At 46.0% G+C, this 14,330-nt stretch overlaps 1 protein-coding gene across 9 annotated transcripts in view; it reads right to left on the bottom strand.

Annotated features, from left to right (window-relative positions):
• CASZ1 (castor zinc finger 1) overlaps window positions 1-14,330 on the bottom strand; it is a 195,389-nt gene that overhangs the window by 161,212 nt on the left and 19,847 nt on the right. The window lies entirely within an intron of this gene.

Raw genomic sequence — 14,330 nt, forward strand, 5'->3', positions numbered from 1 at the left:
CTTCAGGCTCTTCTATGAGATGAGATTTGTAGACTGGAGGGTTCTGTTGTTGGTGGTATTTTTTTAAATTTCCATCAGACAATAATAAAAGAAGTAAAACAAAAGAGGGCTGTTGAGATCAACTTGTGATAGGTGTCTGGCCAAAGAAAATGGAGCCAAAGAAGTCAGAACCCTGCAACCAGCAACCTTTGTGTCAATTTAAGCAAATATTGTGGCGTTTCCATGGCAATTCCTGTTTTGAATATCCACTACACTCACTTTTTAAAGGGCTTTTCCTGTTTGTGTTTCAACTTCAAAACCTGTAAATATTTTCAGCCTTAACACATCCCGACCTCCCCCAGCCTCTGAATGCTCTGTCAAAGCTCTGTCATGAGGTCTGCTGTCTACCCCAAAGCTGTGAAAATTCATGGCAAAGGCAGGGTGGCAATCCAGGACAGCTGGGGACAGCAGAGGCTTGGCTGGCCCCTTGACACACTCTCGGTGCCAGCCCCCACAGCTGTAGGTACAGGAGCCTGTTCAATGCTTTTCCAAAACTGATGAGTGAAAAGAGCTATTGCAAACATTCAGCACTGATAGCATCAGCCCAAGGTGAGCAGCAGGCAGCAGGTATTTTGCCAGTCTCCTTCCATCTCACGCTGCCAGCTCAGGCCGCCTCTGACTCGCCACTCCAGCTGCAATTTCTGCTGGGAGGCTCTTCCTGTGACCTGCTCGGGGCCAGCTGCTCACACAGCCCCAGAGCTGCCCCCTGCCCTGACCCCGTTCTCCTCCCTTCCCTTCTACCTCAGCTGAGCTAAGGCTGTCAGTCACACTGATTTATGGGATGCTGCGTCATGCGCAAGTGAGAATGAAGAGTCAACTTTGTCCTCACTTGTGACCTGGGCTGGGGTGTAAATTACCCAGCGTCGTCAGCAGCAGCCTGCAGGTTCCTGATGCATTGCTCTACCCCTGTTCCACCAACACAGAGCCCATGGGGAAAAGTCCTGGGGAAGGAGCCCGAGTCAGGTACTGGTGTCACTTGTCACTTCTGAGCATCAGTAGCCTGCTGTTAACCCTCTCCCAAAAGAATAAAGTTGCCCCTGCATCTAATGCTGGGTTGTGGGGTGGGGGTGGGGGGGGGGGCAGTCTTTGGCATGCATGGAGGTGCACGAAAACACCTTCAGAGACATATTAAGGACTTTCAAGTCCCCAAATCTGAAAGCTTCGGCCTGTCCTGCTGGAATACAGCCCTTCCTAGCAGCCATGGGAGTGCACTGGTTAATGCTGAGTTTCCTGGCTGTGATGGATTTGTGGCAGGCTTCCAATGTTAGCTTAGTGTAATTTTTGGGAAGTCAGTTTCCCTTTTTTTTTTTTGTGTGTGTGTGTGGTTTTTTGGGATTTTTTGTGGTTTTTGTTTTGTTTTGGTTTGGTTTGGTTTTTTTGCTTTAAATTTTTTGTTTTGTTTTGTTTTGTTTGCTGTTGTGGTGGGTTTTTTGTTTTTTGATTTTTTTGTTCAACGTTCTTTCCTCTTTTAAATCAAAAAGTAGGAGCATTTGAATGGGTGTCAGGATAAGGCTATCCATCCATGGGCTGTAGCTTCCCAAGAGCATTTTATAGGCACCAAGGCACCTGCACAGAACAGCCATGGAAACAAACACCAAGTGACTCCAAAGCTGTTATGCCGAATGCCCACAGAGGCAGCCTCCCCGGAGCGGTTCTGTCCTCGCACGAGAATCACTCCTGGTCCTGACCACCTTTCCTGCAATGATGGGTGCTTCTGATACCACCAGCAGATGATGCACAATGCCTGCTGTCCTGGCCAGCTTCCAGCTTAGGTAATTACATCCTACAGGAGTTTCAGCTGGATATTTTATCCCTTCTTCACTTCCGGCCCTGAGCTGCTTCAGTGGGAGTTGCTAAAACTCTGTCCAGATCCACCCCGGATGTGAGTGCGTGGAGGGAATTCTGTGCATCCCAACAGGTCCCAAGAGCCTGGTGTTTCAGCAAACAACCTCTAAAAACATGTGACAGCATACCTTCTTGTGTACATCCCATAACACCCCCACCTAAGAACAAGGTGCAGAGCTGGGAAAACAATTGCCCTACCACACCAGGAACCAACAATTTCTGCACACATGCGCTTAACACTGCCCAATGGAGCATGATCTGGGACATGGACACTGGCTCCTGCGCTTTGCTGAAGCAAGAACTTTCCTCCCATCATCTCACAGGCTCGGCAAAATTAGAACTTGCAGTGGCAGTGGTGTGAGGCTGAAGCCACAGCTGCTGGTCAGCCTTTGTCAGTGGCATTACATGCTGCAAGGGATACAAGTGATTTTGAATGTACAGGAAAAGATGTGCCAGGTTTAGAGCAGCCATGAGAATGCGCCTAGGGTCCATGACAGGCCAGGTCAACAGGTGTCAGGGAGCAGGAAACACTGGCAGGGTGACACTCCCACTAATTCCTGACATCAAATCCTCCAAAGTACAGGCAAAGAGGTGAGTCCACCTCTCTGCTGAGGGAGCAGTCTTTTGGCATTTGCCACAGCCACAAGAATTCAGAGCCCTTCCAAGCTGTCCAAGACATTTGGAAATGATGTGCTGACCCACCCTCCACTCAGTACAGCCCAAGAGTCCCCAGGCTTGTAAGTGGGCTAGACCTAACCTCCGTTTTGTGACCTCTTTGTCTTATTCTTTCAGCAGATTCTGCACCAGATGCTCACCTGGTATAAAATCAGTACAGTTTCGGTGGCTTTAGTGAAGTCATGCCAAATTAAATGAGTTGAGGATCCGGCCCTCCAAGTTACTCGAGCTGCCAATTCTTCCTTTGGATAATCCCGAGGGTGATTTCACAGCAAGCAGCAGCACAGGCCCAGCCAGCCTGGCAAGATCAGCTGTGCTTTCCTACCTCCCCTCTACCCCTCCACCCTCCCTGCCCCAAGTCAGGCAGTCCCTGCTGTGAGACCCTGCTGCAACAATGCTGGACCCATCATCATCTGCTTTGTGTTTCCTTCTCTCTGTTGCTTAATTAAAGATAGATACAGCACAGAGTAAATTACTCTGGACTTTCGATCAGGGCTTTCTACTTGCTTTTTGCAGGAGAGTTTTTGCCTTTACAGGGCACTATGTCATACCTTGCCAAGTATTTGGAGAGGGTGCTGGTTGCTCGTCTAGCAGCATACCCCAACCAGTTTAGGTCGACTGTGAAACAGCACATCTTTATGAAGAAACTAAATACTCTCTTCCCCTCTCTCTGCTCTCACCAGTCCCTTCTCCAAGAAATGTAAAGAGACCATCGCTGCCTGGCAGCTGCTGAATGAGCAGCTACGAATCCCTTCCTCACCCCCAGTTCCACTGTTGTCCTGCCATCCTCACCATGTCCCACCGTGAGGGAAGCAGGAAATACAGGCCCAGGGAACACGGCAAGGCTTCAGCAGGCACTGGATGCACAAGAACTTTACATGCTCTGCCCTCACAAGTCCTTTGCTATCCCCCCAGAGCAATTTTCTAGGCAACAGCGTGGTTGCATTCCCTTCTCTATCTCCTAATAAATATCATGCTAAGCAAGATGAGTATCTTCTTCCCAGACCAAGCAGCATGACCCACTTTCTGAATCAGGGCAGATGCAATTGGGCCCTGGAGTCCTGGACCCCTCCCAAAGCACAGAGATTTTGTAACAATTACAGCAAGAAGCAGAAGGAATAGCAAAGTAATAAAGTGACCAAAGAGCGCAGTGGTGGAGTTGAAGCTCCTTGCCATCCTGTGCTATGACATTTTCCTAGGACACTGAGGCAAGAGCTGACATTCATACAACAGCTCTCCTCCACTGCCCTACATTCCTCAAAAGTAACAGGTCCAATTTCAAATTCTGGCTAGTGGCTCAGGCAAGCCAACTGTTGCCCTGCCTACACATCCACTCTGATTCTTCCCCTTCTTTTTTCCCTTCTGCACAGCAGAGTGGGAATACAGGATTCACATTCCCGCAGTGCCAATCCCCCCTTGCACAGAAATGCACATACAAATATCCTCCCCTGCCCCAGTGACAGCCTTGAGGCTTTTAACAAAGCAGCTGTGCCCAGTGTCCCAGCACTGATCCCTGGCTTGTGGGCCAACTTCCCAGTGGTCCATGAGCTTGCAGGGGTGTCACTGCCTCTGCCCCCTCGCCCCCAAGTCTCTCATGACCCAGAGGGTCTAAACCTACCTGTTGTTCTTAGTGGGGAGGCTTGAACTGGGATCCTTTACAGGTGCAGTAAAACCAAAACCCCTACAGAAAACTCGTGCTTTGGGCCAAGCCCAGCCTGGCTCACTAGAGAGGAAGTGGCTGGATCCTGATCCCAGCAGTACTATTCTGTTTAAAGATGCTCCATTTTTCCACAGAACAGCTCTGCACTTTCCCAGATGTAGATGGGATCAGATTATGACCCAATGGGCATGGAAAGCAATTAAAAGGAGGTGGGTGAACACCAGTAGTGCTTTCATTACTTGAATCCACATAGAAAACTTCCCTCCCAGGGGAGCATTCAGTCTCCATGGCCAAATAGCATATAGAAAATCCCATACCAAAGAGGACAACATGCCAGTGCCCAGACTGAGTCCTGGGCCATGCTCAGCCCTTGGGGCACACAAGCCCACGAGCATCGGTGCTAGGGGTGCTGGGACACCCACCAAAGGATCACTGCCCTGAAAAGCTCAGTGGGAAACTCACCTGTGAGTGCTACAGCAGAAGCCTAGCACTATGAACAAGACGAGACTCCTGTGCCAGGGTTGTACAAACAGCAAAGACAGCACTCAAAGCAAGTCTGACAGACAGGCGCGACAGGCAGGGAAAGGAGCAGAGCCGCTGTCGCACACTCAGTTCAGAGCTGGCTCTGGCTTACAGACTCTGGATTTCTTCCCTGCTCACTGCCTACCTGCTGGAACACACCACCATCCAGCAAAAAGCACAGAAACACACACTAATGGGGGCTCTGACCAGCACCAACAGCTGCCTTTGATGTTTGACATGGTGAGATAAAGCAAAAGTAACTTTTAAAGGATTTCTGTGACATTTTTTCTTCCCAGTTAAGTGAAAGAATTTTAAAAATAAACAGAAAAAGAAGACCCTTTCACCCAAACTTCAGAGATAAAAAGAGAGGGAAAAAATCTTAATCTTAATTCAAAATCCTATTTGATGTGTCGTGGCATGAAAATGTTTTTCACTGCATTTTTTCAGTGTGATCTCATGCACCCTGCAAACGGGGTACGCCCAAAACACCAGGTATTTTATGGGACACAAACAGAACACAAACACACAATTAAAAAAAAAAAGGGATTGGTAAATATTTAAATTAATCTGAGCTGGCATCTGTGCAGCCTTCCCTCCCAGAGAGTGAGATGTTTGCAGCTTTGAAAAAAATAAAAGTGAATAACATGACCTTTTCCTTCATGTTTGTTAGCTCACTGCAGCTTGGTGAGTTGGGGCAGCCCAGGCACCTCCCAAACGAAGTCCAACAAGTGCAGCTGGGGCTGCTCCCCTGCCTGGCTCCGGGGGCTTGAGGGGACAGAGCTGGTGGGGGAATTGCTTCAACCTGTTTGCAGTCTCACGCCATAATGCATGGGTTTTGTTGTGTTTGGTTTGGTTATTTTTTTTCTTTCCAGTTTAATTGTTGGAGGAGTTTATGAAGCTGTTTGCCAAAAAACAATCGACTCCAGGGAGCCAGCTTACACAAAAAGGGTGTGCCGCCCGAGTGAGGCCGTGGAGCCATGGAAACCACCACCTTTTGCATTTGCCAAGGTGAAGCCAAAGTTTGGTGGATGTCTTGTGAAATCAGCAAGGATCTACAAGGAAGTGAAACACATACACGCAACTGTGCATTCAGCACTCAGAACGGTGGTCCCGTTCAGCAGCACCACAATCTCCCACAAGCAAGGGGGAATGTTCACACCTTAGTACAGCTAGTTTATCTCACAGATGACACAGACACACCAATGAATGCACAAGGTGTTCCAAGCAGACCCAGAGTACCTGTGCTCCTCAAGGTCGGCAGGGGCTCTGGCAGAGGCAGTGCTGCCCAGCAGCACACTCAGAGTGCATTGGCAGAACTCACCCAAATGGCTGTGTGACCAGATAACCGGGAAGCTGCAGGCATGGGTGAAAAGGGGCACCCTTGCAGCACAAGAAAATATCCCAAAAGCAGAGATCGTGCTTTAGGTGCTCGATCTGACCTGCAGGAGAGCAGCCAGTGGTGGTGGCAAGCAGGGGATGGTGAGGGGACAAGGAGTGTCCCCGCACATTTCTCTTCAGCAGTGGAGTATGAGGACTGTGCCACACAGGACCCGGTGTCCAGACAGAGATGAGCATTTGGGAGGGGGATGTTTGTCTTGTGGGTGGCTGGAGAGGGACCCTGGCTGCATTCTTCTCAGTCTTAGAAAAGAAAACAGAGAATTCCTCAGGAGCACTGGCTGCTGGCCTGACTGACAGAAAACAATGCAGGAACAAAGCACAGAGAAGGGATTTTACAGCCACCCAGCTCCTGTGTGTCTGCTCCAGAACTCTCCTGCTACCACTGGGAAACAGAAGAGTGCTCTTAACTGTGGTTCCTTTCAAAGGGGTAACATCCATTATTCCCCACTGCCAGCTGCTGAAAGCATGCTGATGGTATTTCAGGTCACAGGATTTCAAACACTCTCGTGGAATATAGGCAGGGAAGTGAGCAGAGGACAAAACCTTACCAAGCCAACTCCTGGGCAGAGCATTGTGTGACACATGGTACAACCTGGAAAAACTGAATGGGCACAGAAAGTCCACTGGAACAAAAGTCAAGGACCATCCTCAAAACCAAAACTGGCCAGAGCCAGGTGAGAAGCCAGAAGTTTCTTTGGCTGGTTTGACTTCAGTGTGCCACACAAACAGTGGGATGATTCAACCCTGACACTTCTCTTACATGAAGCCAAAGGTCCCTGACCACAAACCCCAACAAGAATTAGTTCCCGTGCTCCACGAACCCTGCAGAGACAAGTACTGACCCCTCCGCACAGGAGAGATGAGGGCAATGACCTTTCCTTTGGTGCAGGGAAGGAGGGAAACCTTGAACAGCCCATCACTACTTTTATGATTCACTGTTGGCCTCTGCACATGTATTTACACCAGATCTAAATGTGTCACCAAATGCAATGACCTGGCTTTTTCCCATCCATTCCCTGGCCATTTTCCAGCCCCTCATTCTCCCCTTTTGCTCAAGAATCCCAAAGTAGGTGCCAGACAGACACTTGTCATTACTTTCTAAATGGAAGGGGCTTGGGGTGACCTCCCAGAGAAGGCAGAACTTGTGGCATGGGGCAGGACTCTGAAACAGTACCCAAGTCTTCCAGCCACTGTCTGCACCTCTGAGCTGTCCCTTGGCCTAGCCCACGGCCACTGCAGAGTTTGCTGCTCCCCAAGGGCACCTGAAAGGTACAAGGAGAGCTCCCTGGGCAGGTTCCCTCAAGGGGGACCATGGGAAGAGCCCAGCAGATCCACAAAGCAGGAAAATGTCAGTAAGGCTTGGTGCGTCAGCCCTTCTGGCATCGACCTCCCAAACTCATTCAAATATTTCCCTTTTTTTTTCAATTTAATGTTCCCTATAATTCATCTGTCCCAAAAGATAATCAATAGAGGCCGTAATGAAAATTTGAGCCATATTTTATGATCCGCTGCAGGAGAAAGGGCCACATCAGCAGGACTAGCCTTGGCTTCCAGCATCATTTCTGTGTGCATTCACCTGCTCGCTGGCCAGATTCCCCCCTCCATGCACCCAAGGCTGCTGACAGGGGCAGGCCCTGCAGGATAAACTTCCACCCTTTCCTCCAACTTCCAACAGCTGCTGCTGGATCCGCAGTTGAAGATGTACATGAGGGGGTAAGGGAATTTCCTACAGATTGCAAAGGACCCTGACCCGGTGGCCCTAGGGAGCCTCCAGACCATCCCTCATATTCTCAGCACTCAAATAAGTCCTATGACCCTCTACTAGGTTCACAGGGATGTGATGATCATGTAGCCAGATACAAAGAATTACTTAAACCCTTCATAGTAATTCCATAATCCCTGGCACTGTCTCTCAGTCAAAAGGGGACTTTATGCTCCTCTTCTCCCAAATATGGGGCAGTCACTAATGGGGGAAGAGGAGGGATTCCCCCAGGAACTGCCTGAGTCACGAGCCTGCTGTGCTGCACTGCAGCCCTTCATTGACAGTAAAGACCAAAGAAGCACCTTTGGGCTCCCTGTTTCATGAGCAGCCACACAGTTGCAAATGAGGGATCATCATGGTAAGGTCAGTACTGTCCAATTCCAGACACTGAACATTAGCAAGCACAGGAGCATACTCCATAGCATCACTCCAGCAAAACACTCATCTCTTCTCCCTCCTGTGCACTATCATCTGGGTCTCAGTCCTACAGATACATTCAAGCTTTTGAATGGTTTGAAAACAAGAATCTGAAATCCCAACTTTGTTGAGCACCACTGGAAAAACAAGAAGAGAAACACTACAGGAACCTAAAACACATTCTCATATCTACCATAAAAATCCATGTCCAGTCACTAGGACTGTACTCCTCCATATCTAGTTCCAGGAGAAGCACAAACAAACCCAGCTGCTTCCCTTTTTTCCTTTTGGCCACAAATACTACAACTAATCCCAAATCAATCAATTTCATTATAGAATGTATTAATTTAGGAGCCATGCTGACCTTGCTTGCCCAAGTAGGGAGTGGCAAGGAGAGGCAATCATGTCTCGGTGCCACCTACACACGCTGCTGTGTGTTTTTCAATCCACACCGTAAATCCTGCAGCTCTCCAGAGCACCTTGATCCATCCTCCTGGCACACAACTAGCAGGCTTGTTGGTTTTGCACATGCATGGGGATGCAGCCAGGGCTGTATGAAGGCAAAAGCCTTGGTCATGTTCCCGGAACCCTTCTCCATCTCAGATTCCCAGCAGCAGGTTCCCTGTCCTCCCTTTAAAGGCTGGAGCATATTTCATTGCCTGAAGCTGCCGCATCTGCAGGGAGCCGGAGGTAACAAAACCGTCTTTGATTTGGCCAAGGGAAAAATATCAGAAGTGAAAGGCCAGAGTGAGGAATTTATAACAGCAGCTAAGGCAGCAAAAATACAAGCGCCTGACCAGAAGCTGCCCTCCTTCTCAGCATGTCATGTTGTTTAGCTTCCCATGCGTCTTGAGGGGGCAGGATATTGCAGAGAGCCTAGCCAGAAACCACCAATTTCCTACACACACGAGTGTACTGACACCCTCACTAGACCCCTGCACAACATCAACCTGGAGGCATAAGCTGCAATTCCAGGAAACCTCTGCTCACCCAGAGTGAGAATCTTGTACAATGGAATTGCTCAAGACGTTACTTAAAAAATTGTGTAGCACCAATGGGCAGGTATAGTGATGGTAATTTACCTCCCAAGAGAGAAATGCCCTCTGTCCTGGATGGACAGACCAAACCTCCACAACCAGCAGTAGTAAGAGCAACAGCTGAATATTCCCACCTTTCACTTCTCATGGAAACTTGGACATCAACCATCCTTTTTTAAAAAACAGAACACAATAATCAAATCAATTGCTGTTTGCAGTACATAAATCAGGTGACAGACTTGCAAGATGTGGTTCTTAAGGACTATGAATCCAGAGAACATGGATAAGCAGTTTCATGCTTTAAACTTACACTGGAAAGGAGACCGAAATCCCAAGCAGAACTGGGAAAGCACTGCCTGCCATCTCTGAAGACCTGTGTCAGCACCACACAGAGCGATCCTCCTTTTTTAATCCAGCTGCCAGCACAGCAGTGACAGGGATACCTGCCTGTGAGAACTCACAGAAAAGCATGCAGGGCTGTAACATGGCTGTTGCAGTCACTGCTAACTTGCCCCAGATTTGAACTGGTGACCCTTACTAATATCATCCAGTCCCTTGATATCCTCAGGGAGCAATCAGCACGTTTTATTAACCCAGCCAATTTTGGAAGTGCATAGGCAGTATTCTAGTTACTTGTTACAATTATGCATTATAGGTCCATTTCACCCATATGCCTGTGCTCAAGTGATGTGCAGCAGAGCTTTCTGCTGTCAGACCGATGGCACAAGGAGCCCAGGGCTGAGCCAGCCCTGGTGTTCTCAGAGCACAGAGCAAACCCAGTGCCTACAGACATCACTTGCAGCAGTGATATTCCAGCCTAATACAAAGCCCCAGAGATCCCCACAAACAAATCCATTTTTTAAAATTAGATGTTTCCACCTATTGGTCCCTGGACTGATCTAATTGCTTTTGCTAGTTCTAAAAGTCAGAGTGGTTTCACTAAAAAAAAATGAGCAAGTGCATGGGAACTCAGAGACATCCTCAGATTTCTGACATAAAATCCCCACGTATGCAGATGTATTTGTTGCCCAGTCAAAATTCCAGCTTTACTGCATGGCATGCCTCAGGGAATTCTTTGCTCCACAGTGAAGCTGGGAAAACAAGGAGTTAAAGTAACCAGACCAAACTCAAACAGCAATTTAGTTAAAGCTACGAGATTTCTTGTCTGTGCTCTAACCACTGGGTTATCCCCTTCTTTGCTAAATAAACTTCTAAGTCTAAGGGGAAAGTGGTATTTTCACTTAATGACTAGTGTTTTGTGAGGGGAGTTAACTTAAAATTTTTTGTTAAAGATGACACCCTACAACAGGAAAGCTGCTTAGCAGGGGATCAATACAAAACTAGCTTTGGTTACTATTTGGTTCAGAGAAAGACTCCCTGAAAGAATGACCAGCAAGAAAAGAAACCATTTTCTGCCTCCTGAAATAGCAGGACAGTTTGAGTGTACCACCCCAGCACACAGACTCATGAGTTCAGATGCCCCGTGAAGTAGCACAGAGTCCAGCTCTAGACCTGCCTGGCAGGATGGTCATTTACAGACCAGTACAAACTGGTTCTACTTACAGACAAAATAAATGTACAAAGTATGTACAGCTACAAAATCTGAAAAAAAAAAAAACTGTTAAAAAATCGAGCAACTAAGAAGAAATTAAAATAAAGGAAATATTGCAGGGATGATAAGTGGAGGAAAAAAGTGCATGTCTTTTTAGTAACCAGTACTTACCTGGATCAGGAAGCAGCCATAAGTTCTGGGTGCAGTTTCTGGGGAAATGAGTTCTCACCGTTGAGCAGAAACCCAATGGAAAGAAAGAAAGCCCTACTTCTTTCTAGGCAAAAGTAGTTTAGCCCTACCATTTGCTGGGAAAGTTTTAGGTGAGACTCCTTTCCCCAAGTCTGAGTGAACTGCTCTTTACTTTGATGAAGCTCAGCTCTGTTTCAAAGAAACCAAGGTGACCATTGCTATTTTTTTAATCATCATTTTATGAGCATGTTAACCTTCATTCACAAATGCTCTACAGAGTGAATTTCCTTCTATTCTTTTTCTCATCATTGATTAGCAGTATTTCAAAACCACAGATTTCTAAAAAGGCGTATAGGAAGACACCTCATACAAACTTGTAATGGTTTAATACAGAGCTACCTAACCCGACAAAATCCAAATGAAAATAAGGTCGTCACCAATTAATTTAAACTGAGCCAAAAAAGCTGTTTCAGTGCAGACTGTCAGTTTACTACCAAACCTCAAATTAAACAGGTATAAATGAATTACAGATAAAAGGCTCTAGATTACAGAACACAAACAGAATTTCTACTTTCTCCTCCTTTGCACCACTTACACTCCAGATTTCCTTTGGGAATTGATGTGTTGGACAGTGTGAAAAAAGTGTTTCACATGTGCATGTGAAGGTCACTTTGCTCTCATGTCTGCAATACGAGGTTTGGAAAACTTGTTTAAAGTAAGTGCTTTCTCCTCCCGTTCATTGTTTATTGGATATTTCCCTTTCCAGATTTTTATTCATAAAGATCGTCTTTTGTTTTTCTACACCCCCGATTTCATAGAGAAAACACTCTGCCCTAAATCATCTCCAGGCAAAGGAAAGCTGCTTACGATGTTCCCACTTATTGCACACACATAACTATACGTGGAGATTCTTAATCTTCACCCACCCAAGATTAAGGCAACACAAATTATGAAATCGATACCGATACAGAGAGCAACATCTATTACAGTTTCAATGTTTTTGTTATATTTTTTTCTAAACTATTAAAGCAGTATGATTTTAATGTGGTTGTTGTTGTTTATGCAATACAAATTCTCTGTTGTTTGATGCTGTGGGTACTTATGCAAATGCCCCATTTTCCTCATAGAAATCTTTCCTTTGACACCTCATATGAGTAAAGAAAATATTTGAGTGTTTGCAAGATAAGGATCCATTTATATTTAAGGCTCCATTACTGATCAGGAGGCAAAGAGCATCCTTATGGTGGATATAAATTACAGTTATACTAATTTTAAAGACCCTTACTCTCTGTTCTAGTGATGGAGCAGAAGAGCTTTCAAATAAAGAAAATTCTTCTCTCACAGCAGTTTCAGTTCCTTTCTTTCATTAATCAAAAGCTATCCTATAGATAAATATATTTTCTCTCCACATGCATGTCTGAATACCTCTTTGAGGTTTAACACTCCTGCACTTGATTCAAACACAACAAATCAAAAATCATTTTGCCACCAACTGCAACAGGCATTTCCAGAAGTTACATCACACAAGTCACGCAATTAAACTTTAATGAAAACATAAAAACAAAAACACCAAGCAGCCCCTAGTGCTTGCTTTGTCTTTCACACAATCTATCATAAAAAGGCAGGACATTAAAATGGAAAATCCTCTGGCTAAAGCTCTGCCATAAACAATTTTTTCCTAATGAATTCCACCTCTTTACTCCACTGAATCAGCAGAGCCGGATGGAATTTCTCTCCTCTCTTCCTTCTCTGTGAAAAGGATGGACTGCTGATAAAACTAGTAACCCATGAAGATCGCTTCCCCGAGGTGAGATGCTGCTGCCAGGAGTTCTGCTCTGTGGGGGCACAACACCCTCCCTGGCCGCCAGCTGCTGTGCTGAGCCAGCCCTCGAAACCAGCAGCACCGCTGGTGTTGTAACAGGAGAGCTCAGGAGAGCTCGTGCAGGCAGGAGAAACAGCGGATGTTACGGCAGCTTGAAATGTTCATACCCATTTGCCACATAAAACGTACAGACCTGAGTCTTCCAAATGTCTCAGTACCTGCAGCCTGGGAAGGCTTCAGCTAGAGCTCTAAGTGTTAAACACCTCTCCACAATGAGTGCCCGAATCTCAGCATGCTGCTCCTCTCTTTCAACCTCACCCTCTCCAATATCACCTGCAAATGATATCCCTTTAAAATAAAACCTTTTATTTAGCATCTGCTGAGATCATATCATCTGATGAAAGGTAACCAGGGTTTACACAAGGACAGAAATGGGCTGTCATTTCCAAAACAGAGTTAGGAAAGGCAAAAAGGAAGCAGCAGAAGTGTCACAGTTGGATCACAAAAGCCATTAAGGCCCTGAACTAGGGAGTTCCACTGGCTCCAGCTCATTCACAGCTGCCGAAACAGGACTTTGCACAGTGAGGAGTAAATTCAAGCTTGCACAAAGTAGGACAAGTCCAGCTTTCCTGCGTCGCTTACAGCATTTTTCCCGTTAGGATTTTTCTATCTTCTAGACTGTATAACAAAACACATCTAAAATCAGGATGAATTTTTGAATATTTCACGTAAGAATTTACCTGTCATAAAGTATTTTTCCCACCGTAACTCTTTTGAATAGTGAGATAATCAGTTTGTTTAAGGGTTTGGTTTTCTTGAACTATCTCCCTAGACCACTATATCAGGACTACAAATACTGCAGAGAAAGTGCAAAATAAATTAAAAGCCAGCAAAATGCTGAAAAAAAAATGAATTGGAAAAGTGTCTTAGATCATACTTTTTGTCTTGAAGAATTTTTTCCCCTGTTTGTACAACAAAGAAGAGTTTGGTTCAAGCAGTAACATTACTCTTTCCCTTACCTGCCAAAAGGGATTCCAGTTTTGAACAGAGTTTTCTTAGTGTATTTACATTATTTTCAGAGAAATCTACATTTGGATAGGGGTTGGGTTTTTTTCAAGTCACTGTATTGTATTACAAAATCAAACAACTGTCTACAAGAAGAGAATATTTTCTTATATTTACAAAGCACCTTTCCTCCCCAAGTGTTCATGGTAAGGTGAGGTCAGTGCCAAGAAAATGCAGCCAGCACTGGCAATGTCTCACTTTGTATGGATTTGCCACTATGCGGAGCAGGGAAAGAGTACTGTCCTTTTCCAGTACTTCTCAAACCATGTGGAAATCAACCATGAATGTACTGGGGTTTCCCTTCAACATTCCACATTTCATCCTCCAGCTCTGAATGTGCCACAGAT

This window comes from Serinus canaria, chromosome 21 (genome assembly GCF_022539315.1).
Source record: "Serinus canaria isolate serCan28SL12 chromosome 21, serCan2020, whole genome shotgun sequence".
Lineage (NCBI taxonomy): Eukaryota > Metazoa > Chordata > Aves > Passeriformes > Fringillidae > Serinus > Serinus canaria.